At 44.2% G+C, this 14,768-nt stretch overlaps 1 protein-coding gene across 1 annotated transcript in view; it reads left to right on the plus strand.

Annotated features, from left to right (window-relative positions):
- The first annotated feature begins 1,677 nt into the window (after positions 1-1,677).
- CCDC178 (coiled-coil domain containing 178) overlaps positions 1,678-14,768 on the plus strand; it is a 320,921-nt gene continuing 307,830 nt past the window's right edge. The window contains exon 1 of the mRNA XM_067553881.1: positions 1,678-1,792. The gene's annotated coding sequence lies outside the window, so the exon portion shown is untranslated. The remainder of the gene's footprint in view (positions 1,793-14,768) is intronic.

Consider the following 14,768-nt stretch of genomic DNA (forward strand, 5'->3'; position numbering starts at 1 on the left):
TATTAAAATGCGTCTTTTTTTGCTTGTGCCCAGTTCACCAGGCCACCCAGATTGCTCTGTATAAGTGACCTCTCCTTTTCATTGTTTACCACTCCCCCAATATTAGTGTGATCTGCAAATTTAATCAGTGATCATTTTATATTTTCTTCCACGTCCCTGATAAAAATGTGTAGGGCCCAGACCTGATCCCTATGGGACCCCATTAGAAACACCTGTTTGATTCCTCTTTTTTCAGTTACATTTTGAGATATATTTAGCCAGTTTTTAACCATTTACTGTGTGCTGTGTTGATTTTGTATCATGCTAATTTTTCATCAAAATGTCATGCAGTATAATGACAAACACCTTACAGATGTTTAAGTATATTACATCAATGCTATTACCGTTATCAACAAAACTTTTATTCTCATCAAAAAAGACTTTGGTGGGAGCAGAGTTAAACTAGTAATTATCACTTTTAGAAATCCCCCTTCAGTACCTCTAAAAACCAGGACAGATCATGTTTAACAATATGAGGTGGTATAAACAACATAGGAAAGGAAACAGTTGTCTAAAATGATTTGTAAGTTGATTTGACAGCATTACCAACTCTCTCAATTTTATTCTAAATCTCACAACAGTTTATTTTCTTAAAGTTTCAGCTTCTGGAGTCGTGTGATTACACAAGGTTCTCAGCTTTTTTTTAAAAGCAAGTTTCTAGTCTCATAGTTGTAAAAAAAGCTGGGAACCACAAACCCTAAAGGCTCAAGAACCAGAAGGCAAATAAAAAAGGACACAATGGTTTAAAAATCATGAGATTTTTAAAATCTATTGAATTGGGTTTGGGGATTAGCTAACTCATGATTTTTGAATAATTGGGGTTGGCAGTATGCCTGTTCCAGTAGGATAGGGATAAAATAAATTCCTTTTCCTAGAGGGCCAAGTTTATTGGACAAGCTCCTTGGTGCTGTTTGGAAAGGGTGAGTATTGTGCACTGGCAGCACAGCAGGCACGGGAGGGAAACACATGCCGTGATAACCAGGTGATACAAATAGACTGTGCCCGGCAGGCTGGGCAGAGAGATGTAGCATAGCAATGCTGCGCCTTAGTACAGTACAGCACAATGCTTTGCAGCGGTGGATTTCTAAGTGCCTGACAAAGGCGAGTCAGGAGCGTCAGCCCCAGCTGAGAATCCTCAGCCGGAGAGATCAGGGGCAGAGCTAGGAGGAGAACCCGCCAGTCCTGACGCCTAGGCTGCTGCAGGCCGGTGGAGAGGAACGTGGGGCCCCATCCCACCCATTTCACTCTTTCCATAGAGGCCACAGCCTTCTGGGGCCCCCCAGAGCTCGGGGCGCCAGCAGCGTTTTCCCCCTTCCTCCCTCCCTCTAGTCAGCCGAGCGGGTGCCCGCCCCATTCACGCCTGGGCTAGTGACAGCCCGCCCCGCAGCCCCCTCTACTCTCATGGCTCATACCCCGGGCCCGTCCCGAGCCCACACTGGGATCACAACCGTCCGCCTCGGCGCAGGAAGGGACGCTCGGCGCTGCGCAGCCAACGACCTCGCGAGACAGCGCTCGGAGGCAGGGAGGGGGAATTTGCAGACGCTCCCTAACTGCCCGCCCGGGCGGTGGGAAGGGGGGGGGGCTGCCGCCGCCGTTGCTAGGAAACGGGACTAACGAACACCGAGAAGAGACCACAACGCCCGCAACTGCCAGGCGTGCTCGGGGACGGGATCGTCCGCAGCCCCGCCCCGGCAGAGAGCGAGGGCAGGCGGGGTCCCGCCCTGCTCTACCTGCCGCTGCGCGGACTCAGCCAGTGAGTAGCCGGGACCGGGCGGGGCCTGGTGTGCGGCGCTTACCCTGCGGCCGCGGCTGTGTGGCGAGCCTCAAGCGGCTCGGGAGGGACGGGGGCGGGGCAGCGCCGTGCTGTGCTGTGACCAGCCGTCCGGGGCGGGAGGGAGGTGCCCGGTGCGCAGGCTGCTGCCAAGCCTGACTCGCCGCGGAGGCGCCCCCCACTCGCCGGCAGGTCCCGTTCCCCCTGCGCCGTGCAGGCTCCTTCTCCCGGGGCAGCGCTGCATCCACCTGCCTCCCTCCCGCCACGCGTCCCAGTCTGCACCACGACCTCGGCTCCTCTCCTCCGTTTGCTCCCGCCCCTCAGCGCGGTAGCTGCCCCACTGCTTCTCCTGCCGCTTTTGTACTTCCCTTCTCCCCATGGCAGGCTCTGCTCCAGCCCCCAGCGCTGCACCTGCACCCCTCCCTCCTTTGGATCAGGCTGTGCGCCCACTCCACTGCTTTGTCCCAGCTCTGCGCCCCTGCTTTCCCCTCCCCTGAGACCGGCTCTGCACCCATCCTGCTGTTCCCTCCAGCTGTGCACCTGCCTCCTGGACACCCGCTCCTTCCAGAGGAGCTCTGCACCTGCCTCACTGCTCTTATCCTTCCTCCGCTCTGTACCTCCCTCTCCACTGCCTCTGTGGGTAGGCTCTGCACCTGCCCTTGTGCCTGAGCACACTCAGGAATGTGAGTGTGTGCCTTCTCTTAAGTGCCATGTTTTGCAGTCTGTTACACGGGCATCACTTGCTGAGGGTGTACTGAGCCTGCCAGGGTGTCTGTTGCTGTTGATAGTAAGTGGGCAGGGGCATAGGAGGTGCTCTGGCAGAAGTGTTTAAGTCTGGGTGCTTAGTTAGGTTCCTATGTACAAATGCTCTATTTTTTTTCCCAAAGTGATGAGCACCTACAGATCTCATTAAAGTCTGAGTACAGAGGCTGTGTACCCTTAACAGTGTGGTGTGACTACAGAGGCTGTGTGCTCTGTGGTGGTAATTGGGGGGAGGGGAGAGCTATCTTTTTATCCTGATCTCTTCCTAGTCAAAGCTATTTGGGCTGCATCTCCCTTCCTTCAAATACAGGAGACAGCTCTTGTTGGTCCATGGGGCTTTGAGGGTTGGCCGTGTCTCATACAGATAATTAGGTCAGCACTCCCACTTTAGCCATTTTAATCTTGTTTTTTAAAGTTTACTTGAAAAGGATAGAGAACAGAATCTCTGTCCCCTTCTCTCAAGTGAGAGATTAAAATTTCCAGGGTTCTGTGCCCACATCAAGACCACCTGCCACATTTTTCTTTCTTCCCTCCCTTATGTTAAAGTAGGCTAAATGCAAGAAATTAAAGGCCAAGAGGTGCTGCATCTGTGAAAGTCTGCCTCAGGAGTCCTGGCTTCCACTCCATTGTCCTTCACTTTGACAGGGCAAAGGCTTCAGAGTCTGGATGGCTTTTGGGGCTTCTGGAATAAACCCCCATTCCCTTACTTCCAGCCAATGCTTTAATGGAAACACCACTGCCTTGTCAGTTTATATGACTAAGAAAGCTGGACTAACAATCAGAGATTCTTAAAGGTGAATTAAAAAATTCCATCAAGCCCTTAGTCTAATCTGTCTCAAAAGGAGAAACTCCAGCCAGACACCCTTCCCAAGTTCTTAAATGGTTAACAGAATCACTTTGCAGGGAATCTGGTGTCCCTTTTTGATTCTCTCTTCCCAAGAGGAAGACATGGGTTTTCTCTAGGACGTACCACCATGCTTATCAGATGAAGAGGCACACAAGAGCTCAAGTTTCCCTTGATCCAATGCTGAAAAGGAAGCCCCTGCTAGGACAAATCTGATTTCTTATCAGTGGGGATGATTATTATTCTCTCCCTCTCCTATCAATCGCTTACCCCCATAAAAAGGTAAAATAAAAGCAAAATACCAACATGTTCAGAAAAAAGTCCAAAAAGCACTTCCGAGTCTTGTCTCTTTCAGGAACTCTCACTCATTCCCTGCAGAGGGGAACTTTATTTTGGACTATTATAATCACAAACCAAAATAGAGGCAATTTCTCTCCATCAGACATGTTGGAAACCATAGGAAGAAAGGTGATGGTGACTACTGAGATCTAGCAAGCGATAGATAGCAGGTTAAAGCCAAAGGCAAATACCTCCCATCCAAAACCAAAATAGAATTTTCCATTTATTCCTCCATTGAGAAAATAATTAGGGAGCAGTGGGAAACTCATGGCAGTTAGAGCCAGATTCACAAAGGTACTTAGGCACCTGATTCCAAGTATCTGTCAATCTGGGCCTTAGTTGTCAAGTCCTGATGTTCTACAGGGTCCTAGAACCTAAAGATTCTCTAGTCAGGCTCAGCAGGGCCAAAGTACATAGTACGTGTTGAGGGGAACTTCTTCCCAGAAGACTCTAGACTGAAAGATGGAAGCCACTCTGAAACTTCTTCAGTGGTCCTCAACATTCATGGTAACCCCATACATTGCCAGAGCCATAAACATCTTGATGCAACAATATTAAAAGCCTCATCTCCCAGAATCATGATTACAAGTTGACTTAAACAAAATATCCCCTAGCTATGTGGATTCCCTGAGCCTGTCATTAAGAAGCATGGTAGTAAATTCAGTGGTCAGGTGACTACTCTAGATTAAACCCTGGACTGGAGATAATTATTCCAAATAAATTCTCAATTTTTAAATTCTCAGTAGGAATCATGCTTCTTGAGGAACGTGGTGCTAATAACACAGAAAGCCCAAGTATTTTCTGTATCTGCTCAAGCAAAACCCAAGAAGGACTATAAGCCCTCCCTCCAACAATGCTAATGCTCCTTTAGTTTCTACTTACAGCAAAGGTATCAGAGGCTGGACTCATCTGACTCCAGAAGCTGTTGAACAGTAAGTCCTAAACAAGATAGGATACTCCTTCAAAGTAACTGAAAATCTTCAGTTTACAGCAGGCTTTCTGCTGTTTTACACAAGTATGGACAAAACTCTTAATGGTAGTGGAGTAGCTACGGGTGGGCATCAATGGGCCATGGCTCATCCACTTTGAAAGCACACTCACCTAATCAGTTGCGGAAGTTCTGCGGCTGACGCTCTGCTTAAGCTACCTTGGCAACTGGATGGATGGAATCAAATTCCTATGCTTAATTTCCATAAATACATGCTTTTGGGCCACAATCGCCTCAGCAAGAAGAACCTCAGAGAACTCTGATCTTAGAAGAAATTAATTTTACAGCATATTTCATGAGAATAAGGTTGTTCTGCCAGAGTGATTTGTAACCAAGGCTAAATTTCTTCCATACCTCACAAAAGATCACACTTTCTTTGACTTGCTAAAAGCTTCAGTATTAGAAACAAAATGAGTGGGGAAAAATTAGATGTGAGAATAGTTTCTAAAATGTATATTTAGTGAAACTTTACCTTTGTTCAGGAATACATTACTGATTAGTCCCCTTTCATTCTAAATGCTTGAGTCTGAAGGCATCCAAATCCTCCATAGCTAGATGGGTCCAGTGCTGAATTACTGAAACATACTGGGCAGCAGATACACCAATTCCAGAAGGCATCAAACCCCACTAAATATGTTAAATGGTGGTCTGTTGGATAGAAAAGACATCAGTCACCATAAAAGAAATCTGTGAAGCTGCCACTAGAGCATCTTTCAGCAACTTTATAAAGCACGGCAATATTTTTATAAAGCTCCTTCATAAAGACCTTCAGCAGGAGGGTACTCCAAATCATGATCCCATCCTATTTTTTTTTTTCTTGATACTTATGTCCCGCATGTCTCAGATTATTTTCCCTTAAATTACCCCACCTGAAAAATTCTTTGGGTTTATGATTGGTTTCTTTTTTGATCCATATATATATTTACTATAGTTAAGTAGGGTATTACAACTGTTTAACTTCTAATAAAAATTAGCATTTTCATTACAGCTTTGGAAGTACCCATTTGGAGTCCACTGAATAGACAAGTCAATGACTTCTTGTATGTGTAAGAAATGTTGTGGGCCCAAATGTCTTTGAATGGGGAGAGTATCTAATATCTATCTAGTATCTAATAAAGAAATCAACAGCTTAAAAAAAGAGTCCCTTATTTGTAAAGTGAGAAATTTGATATAGCATCAGTATGCTGACTTATTAAGTCTTCTGGTTTCTTGGGAAGGCTCCTGAATTTAAATGTCCTTTCACTGGTTCTGAGTGGGTGCAGCATAGCTGAGGTCATAGAAATTAGGCGTATGTGTGGTAAAGGGACTTAAATGTCATAGTACATTTATTTTTATTGACTTCACAATATGCCTCACTGTAGTAGAAGCAGTTGATATTGTAGGAGTTAGGGATAGGAATAGAAAATAGAAACAATTTTTTCATTGGAAAAAGGGCATATGCACAAATTAGGGTATTGCATAATTTTACATAAAATTTCTAGATTTCTGGACCTGCCTTATTAAGTATGAGCAAGAAACAATTAATAATGAATACTAATAACAGTGTGCCTCTTCTAAGTACACCATACTTTAGTTCCTAAGGGCTGGTCTACACAAAATGTGTACCACATTAACTACACAGGTATAATTAAGCATTATTATTATATTGGTAGTTCTACCATTATACAAAGGGTGCTTTTACCAGTATAGTGATTGCCTTACAGGAAGGAGAGGGAGGATTTTGCCAGGATAACTATATTGACTTAAAAAAAATCAACCCCCTAACTGACTTAGTTATAGCAATACAAAAATGGTGTGTACACCAGGCCCAAGTATTGAACTCTGTCTTTTTAGTGTCTGAACTGTGGTGTCTTTGTTTTAAAATTGCTAGGTTTACAGGATTTTTCATAACTGTACTTTTCTTGAGCACTACTGAGTTCTTGGTGCTAAACAAAGAAACAGTGCCACAAGGAGTCTGTCTGATTTAGTATATAATCACCACTGAGGATGAATTTAACACATTCCCTTTCCTTCACTAAGTAAAGCTTTTGGGATTTTTTTTCAATAAATTATCCAAAGTGCTTTCATTTGAATATAATTGAAAATAGTTATTTAATTTGAATTATTGAACTATGGAGCACAAATATTGTGAAGTCAACATGTACATTTTCTTCTTGCTACTTTTCATGCTGTAACTTTTTTTTTAAATGTGGGTAGGAGAGGGAAATGTTAGCTTGTTGCCTGCAGCTGCTCCAGTCATTATTGGGATACTGATGATTTGCTTCACTATCTTTCCTGTTTTAATCCTTTTTTCTTTAAGGCCCTATCTTACAGCTTCCATCCTTTAAGGGTAGGCAGTGTAGTTGCCTTGAATGGTCCTGCAGAATTTGTGCTAAGTACTTATGCTAAACAATCTATTCCACTCTGCATTTAGCTGTAGTGCTCGGAGTACCTTCCCTAGAGCTGAAGAAGAGCTCTGCATGGCTTGAAAGCTTGTCTCTGGGTATGTCTACATGGTGGGTGAAGTTTAGAAGTTGCAGGAGTGTGATAACACCACACTCCTTGTGCTGGGCTCTGGCGTCCCCACTTGCCACGCTTAGGTCGACATTCAAAGCAGTGCACCGTGGGTAGCTATCCCACAGTGCAACTAGCCTCAGAGGCTTTTGGGAAGCTTGTCGTCCTCCCATGATGCTACGTGCTCCATTCCCCTCTCTTCTTGTCGCAAACAAACTGCAAATGCTTTTTTGTGCCATTTTTCTATGCCACACGCACGCTGTTGCCGGAGACACATGGAGCCCACTCAGCTCTGCACTATCATTGTGAGCATCACTAGTACCACATAGCTTATCCTGCAGTATTTTCAAAGGTGAGAGAAGAGCCACAGCATGGAAAATAGATATGTTACTGAGGCCGCCCTGCTACAAGCCATAGAGCAGAACAATTCCCGTTTGCTGCAGACTGTCACGCAATCATCTTCAGTTCGTGGAGCGCTGGCTCTGGTCCTGAGAAACAAGCACAGATTGGTGGGATCTCATCGTTATGAAGGTGTGGGATGATGAGCAGTGGCTGCAGAACTTTCGTATGCGAAAGGCCCCTTTCTTTGAACTTTGCGCTGAGCTGTCCCAAACCCTGAAGTGTGTGAATACTCACTTGAGACCAGCTCTGACAGTGGAGAAGCGAGTGGCCATCACTCTGTGGAAATTGGCAACCCCAGACTGTTACTGGTCAGTTGGGAATCAATTCGGAGTCAGTAAATCCACCATTGGAGCTGCTGTGATGCAAGTGTGCAGGGCCATCAATAGACTTCTGCTAAGAAGGGTAGTGACTTTAGGAAATGTACAGGACGTAGGGATGGGTTTGCCGCAATGAGGTTCCTAAACTTCAGTGGGGCAGGGGGCAATAGATGGCGTGCCATATCCCTATCCTAGCACCTGACCACCTTGCTACAGAGTACAAAAACCGGAAGGGATACTTCTCAATGGTGTTGCAGGCCCTTGTCGGTGAAACGGTCTCTGTGATCCACATCAATGTGGAGTTGTCTGGAAAGGTGCATGACACACGCATCTTTAGGAACTCTGGTCTGATCAATAAGATGCAGGTGGGCACTTTCTTCCCTGACACAAAAATAAACATTGGGGATGTGGAAATGCCAGTGGTGATCCTGGGGGATCCTGCCTACCCCTTGCTCCCTTGGCTACTGAAGCCCTACACTGGGCATCTGGACAGTGAGAAGGAGCATTTCAGTAACAGACTCAGCAAGTACAGAATGGTGGTGGAATGTGCATTTGGCTGTTTAAAAGCCAGATGGAGATGTCTGCTTACTAGGCTTCACATCCATGAAAAGAACATATCATGAGTTATATCTGCGTGCTTTGTGCTCCATAATTTGTGTGAAAGAAAGGGGGAAAAATTCCCCCAGAGTTGAGGCGTGGAGACTAATAGTCTGGCTGCAAAGTTTGAGCAGCCATATTCCAGCGCTATGCTCAGAGCCAACCACGGAGTGTTCAATTTCTCAATGCTTCGCGCAGCTGGTTTTGCAATGAACTGCCATAATGTAGGTCTGTGCTGTGCCTTTATTTTCCATCCTCACTCCAGCAGCCCACTCCCCTTCTCTCCTCTCCCAAGCTATGAATGAATAAAGATGGTTTTTTTTAATGCTATAAAGTTTTGTGACCCGTTTTAATGGGAGGAAAGGAGGATAACTTAACATTGTAAAGTGTCACTGTGCAAGCAGTTGTAGTTGCGTACAGTTCTTAAAGGGCCTGTCATGTCCTTCTGCTCTCCTCCAGCGGTGTGGAGTGCAGTATGTACTGCACCCTGCTCCGTCTCTGCCTAGACTGCTTGGGGGATGGGGGCTGATAAGAAAGCGGTAGGCGGCGGAGCGTTTTGGAGGGGTTGCAGGGGGAGTCTGTCCTGCTACTGCTCTTCCTGAATCTCTACCAGACATCTCAGCATATCGGACTGATACCTCATAATAAGCAACATCTCCTGTTGCATATCATGCTCCTGTGCAGATCTTGTGTTCCATGTCTAGTTTTTCAGACAAGGACATCTTCCAGGCTCTGAGCCCTGCATCAGTAGCCGCTGAGGCAATCATCAGTTCGCTGAACGTGTAATCCCATATTTTCTTTTTTCAGTTTCCTAATCTGGGAAAGTCTTTCAGATGGAGGAGGGAAATGGGGGGCCGAAGGCCGAGGTGTCCACTGTAAGATAAGCAACGCACAAAGTTGCCATTGTTAGCTCACCCAAAGTAGTCAAGGAAATGTTACAATGTAAAAAGTACTCCCCTTCATGTTCACAAGACTAAGCCAGACCCGCATTCCATTCCTTACATCATCAAAGTGTTGGACTAACGTTACTGATAAGGTAAGCAAAGGTCTCTTGCATCTGTTATAGAAAGGCTTCATTAGCACTAAAATCCATACTCGAGCAAGTAGCGGGATTACCAGGCTCCTCCGTAACATGCCAAAGACTGGTTTGGGAGAAGGTGGGCAGAACAGATTAGAGGATAATGCAGCTGGATTGTAGCAGCAGAAAACATAGGGCAACTAGTATCCCAACCCATAATGCCCATTGCAACAGGACTTGGAATAAGCGTCGGGAAGCTCCCAGGGACCCCGTCCATGGCAGATGAATAAAACAGTGTGACTGTATGGGTCGGGTACTTTAAACTTGCACCATCTTCCTTAGATGACCATGTGTGATATCAGTCTACTGAGGGTAATGTAGGCGGAAAGGGAAAGTTCGCTGCAAGCATCGGGGTACAGGGTTGGCCTTTATGCTTCTATGCGGTGTTCCGCGATGATGCCTGCTCATTTAATAGCAGAGTGGCTGGGGAAAGTATCCTACCGTGGTGGAAGAAATAAGGCTGCTCTCCCCAGAAACCTTTAGCAAAGGTTAACAGATTACTTACCTGAATGTTTTCTTGAGGTATCCACAGAGGATTCTCAGAGCATACCTCTGCATATAAATAGTCTGTTCCAGGAGTAAGGGAGCACTGAAGTTTGCCACCACACAGTAAGACCCTCCCCCTCAAAAACAGAAACTCCTTTTAAGAAGCTGGACTGGGGACATAACCTCAAAAAAAACAAAAACAAAAAACTTGCCCCACACATTCACCAAATGTGCCTTGCTGTGCATCTCGATCTGTTCCGCTGTCTTGTGTGTGGCTGGACTGCTCTGGGATAACACAGAGGGTCCTGGCTCTCAGGGAGAATAGATACCCCGTTCTCCTGCACCCTGCTCTCCCCCTCCTCCACACAGTCCTCCTCATTTGTCGTGGAGTGGGATTCTTTGGAAGTATCGATGCTGCGTGGTGGCACAGTGGTGTGGTCCCCGCCGAGAATTGCATGCAACTCCTCGGTAAAGCAGCATGTTTGGAGTGAGGAGTGAGAATGGCTGTTAGCTTCCCTAGTTTTCTGATATGCCTGCATTAGCTCTTTGATCTTAATGCAGCACTGCTGCGCCCCTTCTCTAGCATGCCATGAGCTATCTTCTCGTATATATCTAAATTTTCTTTGCTGGCTTGGAGCTGAGCCAGAACAGACTCTTCACCCCACAGACTGATGAGGTCCAAGACCTCTGGTCGACTCCAAGCTGGAGTGAGTTTGGGCCGTGCACTCGCCATGAGCAGTTCAGCTAGAAAGCGCTCTCCATGCTGTCTAAACTGGAAATGGAAATTCAAAATTTCCCATGGCTTGAGGGGAGGACCTATTTCCTATTTATGTGGCCACGTTACAGTAGAACGTGAATGTCCAGACCAGTCACAACAGGGCATTATGGGATATCTCCCGGAGGCCGAGGGCATTGATTTACCTTGTGCTCCGCCTACACTGATGCAAATTCAACCCATGGCATTCAAATTCAGCACTGCACCACCTGCAGAGGTGGTTTTAAGTGGCGTTACGTCGACCTCCATTGCCAGTGTTGACCAGGCCTCTCTCACTAAAAGAAGTTGGTTCAATAAAAGATATTACCTCACCAACTTTGCTCCTCTATCCTCTAAGAGTGCAATTTAATGACCATCAAATAATACTGTGCTCCTACATTAGTTGTACTGAACAGTGTGAGTTACTCTTTATCCTTCTGGTGGGTCATGATGCAAAAGGCAGTCTGATAATTTACTATTTCTTAAAAAAAAAAAAAAAATTTTTTTTGGATTCTTCCATTAATTTTTTTAAGGTAACAATTTCACACAGTATCAGGAAATAATTAGCTTCCAAGATCTGAACACTGCTGCAAAATATTCGTGTTCAGCTGGAGTCAGAAATATGTTTATAGTTACTCAACACTTGATGTGATCTTTGGCAAGGGATGTTTCATTAAATTATAACACACAGATGCAGCTTGTGTGTTCCTGCCAAACTTTTATTTCATTTCAGTTTTGTAATTTTTTGCAGCTAAACTCAATTTTAAGTAACTCTAACACATGCAAAAATAAGAGATGGTTTTCTAAAAGGTTATGCTTATTCATCCTTCAAAACATACAGAAGTTTTAAAATAAAAAATTTAAAATGGGAAATTAAAGTAAAGGTGGCTCTGTATTTAATATATTGATTTGTATTGATTTATTTAAAACAGTATTATATTGTTGTACATATCATTCTGCAATGATCATGCATCGGTCAGATCCAAAATAACTATACTGGTATCCTCATAAAAGGGAAACATGGACTCTATTTACACCATTGTATTATTGAAAAGAACTATTTTTTGTCTTAACAACAAACATACTTTCTTAGACCTAAATCCATCAAAGATTTGTACATGTGCTTAACTTTAAGTTCAATGGGACAACTTATCTATTTAATGGGACTAATCCTATATTTAAAATTAAGCAAGTTAGTAAGTGTTTGCAGGATCAGTGTCTTAAAATGAAATCTTGCTTTATAGAGTAAATAGGTCTGTAAAGATTGTCCCCCATTCACTTTTGAGGGACAATCACATTGGGAGGATTGTAGCCTTTCAGCACACCACAACAAGGCCAGTTGTAGTACTTCTAGCAAATTATAACACTGCACATACTCTTCAAATAACAGCTAAAACAGCAGCTGAAAACAGGACAAAGTGTTTAATATTAAAAAAAATTGGAAGATTAAAATTAAAGCTTAGTTGTTTTAATAAATTTTCTAGTTTTGTGGTGCACAGGTTATTGCTGATTGTGGGTTTTCCAGGTATGAGGATGGCTGAGCTACATTTACAAAATATATGTATTTTACATTTTGTAAGTCACATTGAATGAAATCTTAAGCTCCAGGGTGATATCCTGCCAAACTCCCACTGACTTCAATGGAGTCATGTGGATAAAGAATTCCAAACATCAGCTCCTTATTCCTCAAGTTACTGCTTCATCTTTGTTCACTCTGAGACCTATGGAAAAATGTAATATTTGCTTCCTTGTCAAATGTCATGTTTTTTCTTACCTTTTTTCAATATACTGTCTTGATTGTTCATGTCAGGAGAATTTGCTGTGGTATGATTTAATTGTCTTGTTTTTTATTCTGTGGGGATTCCTTTGCAGTATTCCAAAACACCCATGGCTGTAGATAAGATCCTCTCTTTGGTCCAAGTCAATCCTCTAAGAGATTATTTTGAAAATGAAATCTGTTGCCACATTCTTTTATTCAGCTGTGCTCCCTAAAATACAGATATTTCTACTTCACGGTTCATTTTCTAGCTTCTTCAAATTCTAATCCATCATAAAACTTTTTCAGTCCCCTATTCCTCTTCCCCCTCCGTTTTTTCCCACTGATTTGGATACCCCTCTCAAATTAAAAATTGGTGACAAAAATTATCTTCCTCCATTGATCTTACTGAGTCTTTCTTACCCCTTGCATCTTTCTACTGCTTCCCCCCTTTCATACTGTATCAAGTTCGAGCTTCTTGGTTTTGCCTTAAAAAACTTCCCTCAAGCCAACAATTTCCCTTCCTCACCTCCTCTACATTTTCAATGAAACCAGCCTCCATGTTCCTTTTTTTCACTTCTTTCCCTTTTGACTGCTTGTTTTTCCATGCTACTCTTTGATACACATCATATGTCACAAGTACAGTTTGTGTCTACCTTTGCCTTTATTTAAATTAAATCCTAGTAAATTACACAAGAGGATGTAACTTATAAAAGATTAAACAACAAATGAAAAAAACTTTTGTTACTTCTACCTCTGTGTGTGTGTGTGTGTGTATTTTTGTTGTAAGCTCTTTGAGGCAGAATCTGTTTATCTATTTGTTTTGTACAGCACTGTGGGCTCATTTATTGGTATTAAATAAGTTATTCTGTTACTCCTGGGGGAATTCTGTGCCTCTGTGCAAGCACCAAATTAATGTCCCCTGCAGATTCTGACAGGAAAGTGAAGGGAAGCTGCAATTACACTTCTTGCCCACCAGGTGGTGCCAGAAGAGAGGGCAGAGGGTTCACTTAGGTCTGCAACCTTTCAGAAGTGGCATGCCAAGTCTTCATTCATTCAATCTAATTTAGGGTTTTGCGTGCCAGTAATACATTTTAACATTTATAAAGTCTCCCCCCAAGTCCCACCCCTTTCTGCCCCATCTCTCTCCCACGTGACATGGGCCCAGCACGCTGCCCAGGAGCCACTCTTGGCACCACCAAAAATTATAAACAATCCTGGTGCCAATGGCAGTATGAGTGCTGCTCAAAATCATCTCGCATGCCACATTTGGCATGCGTGCCATAGGTTGCTGACCCCTGGTTCAGGGGCTGGAGCAGCCAGCCGTGGAGTGGGAGAGGAAGGCTGCCTTCCTCATAGTGCCCTGCCTGTGGGGTCAGGTGAGGAGGCATGGGATATGGAGGGAATGGACAGAGTCTGGTACAGGGGGCTGTGGGTGGGGGTGTCACACACTAGGGTTCAGAAGGCCTACTGGAAGGGACAAACGAGCAGGAGCACAGGAGCTAGTGGGGTGACCACATTGAGCCAGGGGCTGAGTGGGGGTGCAGGACTACATGGAGACAGAGGGACAGCTATGCCTGGCTGAGTGAGGGTGCAGGGAGTCAGGGAAGCGGGAGTGCAGGGCCACATGGGACAAAAAAAATTTCCTGAATCTTTTTGTGTCATTTTGACAAAATATGGAGAATTTTACAGAATTTTAAAATATTGTGCACAGAATACATTTTTTTTTAAATTTTTGTGTGCAGAATTCTCCCCAGAGCATTGTGTACTGGCTGGCCGCTTATCCATGTATTCCTCCTATCTTACCTTGCAAAAACGGCGAGAGTCCTGTAGCACCTTCAAGACTAACAAATTTCTGTGGGCATAAGCTTCCGTGGGTTGCAACCCACGAAAGCCTGCGCAGAAATTTGGATTTTTAAGATTTTTCGCAGATTTTTGAGATTTAATAACTGCTATTACAAAGTTTATTTGGCTAAAACTCACTGTAGTTATTGGGTTAGGTGTGATTATTTAAAAAAGCTTATGATTAATGTGACACACACTGTAAGTAGAATTGTGGAGATGTGCCAGAACCTTAATTCTGTCCCAGTGGGGATGACAGCTTGCTACCATCCTATGCCAAAACTAATGTGTATGTGGTTT

This window comes from Emydura macquarii, unplaced genomic scaffold, assembly GCF_026122565.2.
Source record: "Emydura macquarii macquarii isolate MOO-44397 ecotype Brisbane River unplaced genomic scaffold, CSIRO-AGI_Emac_v2 contig_1477, whole genome shotgun sequence".
NCBI lineage: Eukaryota > Metazoa > Chordata > Testudines > Chelidae > Emydura > Emydura macquarii.